Genomic DNA, 1,738 nt, shown 5'->3' on the forward strand with positions numbered 1-1,738 from the left:
ATATCAACCCCTTACTGGTCCCATCTGAAAGCTGAGGGGAAGTTCATTCTTTCAATTTGCCTGCGGTACCTCGGGGCTGGGAGGCTGGGCTAGGAGGGGTGTCAGAGGAGACTCACTCAAAGATGCAAAGATCCAGCCAGGAAACAAACTTGCTCCAAGTAAAGGAGAATCAGAAGATGACACTACCGGCCAGCCAGGGAGCTGAGGCCACAATTTATGAGTAACAAGGAAGGGAGATAACTTCATCCCATCGATAACCATTTTGGAGGTTGATATCACCAGGTTTTTTTCTTTTTTGAGACAGGGTCTCACTCTGGAGTACAGTGCCCAGGCTGGAGTATAGTGGCACAATCACAGCTCACTGTAGCCTCAAGTTCCTAGGCTCAAGTGATCCTCCTACCTCAGCCTCCCAAGTAGTGGGGACTGCAGGCATGCGCCACCACACCCAGCTAATTTTTTTCATTTTTTGTTGAGACGGGGTTTCAATATGTTGCCCAGGCTGGTCTCTAACTCCTGAGCTCAAGCGATCCACTAGCCTTGGCCTCCCAAAGTGCTGAGATTACAGGCATGAGGCCACCACACCCAGTCAGTTTTTTTTTTTTTTAACAGATTGGAGTCTTGCTATGCTGCCCAGGCTGGCCTCAAACTTCTGGGCTCCAGCAGTCCTCCTGCTTCAGTCTCTGGAGTAGCTGGAATTACAGGTGTGAGCCACTATGCCTGGCTCCCATATTATTGTTTTATTACTATTTTTACTTTAAGCAGAATCAGACTGGCGTGCCTTTTTCTTTTCTTTTCTGTTCTCTTCTCTTTTTTTCTCTTTTCTCTTCTCTATTTTCTCTCTCTTCTCCCTTCTCTTCTCTTCTCTTTTCTTTTCGATGGAGTCTTGCTCTGTCACCCAGGCTGGAGTGCAGTGGTGTGATCTCAGCTCACCGCAACCTCCACCTCCCGGGTTCAAGCCATGCTGCTGCCTTAGCCTCCCAAGTAGCTGAGATTACAGGCGCCTGACACCACACCCAGCTAATTTTTGTATTTTTGGTAGAGACGGGGTTTCACCATGTTGGCCAGGATGGTCTTAAACTCCTGACCTCAGGTGATCCACCCACCTCAGCCTCCCAGAGTGGTGGGAATACAGGTGTGAGCCACCGTGCCCAGGGCCTTGGCATGTGTTTTCTACTTCCTCATGGGTGCCTATGGGTTGGACCCCCCAAAAGACATCTGAATGGAATATCCACCAAACAGAATACATTCGGCTTCCCAGGCTTTTAACTCTTTTAGGATATACTTCAGCACAGCCAGAACTGCAATGCAAACCAAAGGGTTGGAGGCTGTCTGCCAGAGAGCCACACATCCTGGCATCTGCCCCAGAAACAGGCAATGGAGCAAAGCAAAACAGAGTCAACCAAACCAATGAGGGAAAACGTCTTACTCCCCACCTGCCAAATGCTGCCTGCCAGAAGGATGTCCAGAGGGGAAAATGGTCGGCTTTGCCAGGGACTGAAGGCCTCACTTCAGGGTCCATGCAGGTCCTGCTCTGAAGGCCACCCAGAGCCCAACCACAGAACAACAGTGCCATCTGCCCTGAAGCCTATGGTTGGCCTCAGAAGCCCATGGCTTCTCACTCCTTCCTTGGAACTGCGTGACTTACTTCTTTCCTTCCTTCTTTCCTTCCTTCCTTCCTTCCTTCCTTCCTTCCTTCCTTCCTTCCTTCCTTCCTTTCCTTCTTTCTTTCTCTTTCTTT

Source organism: Colobus angolensis, unplaced genomic scaffold (genome assembly GCF_000951035.1).
Source record: "Colobus angolensis palliatus isolate OR3802 unplaced genomic scaffold, Cang.pa_1.0 Scaffold1, whole genome shotgun sequence".
NCBI lineage: Eukaryota > Metazoa > Chordata > Mammalia > Primates > Cercopithecidae > Colobus > Colobus angolensis.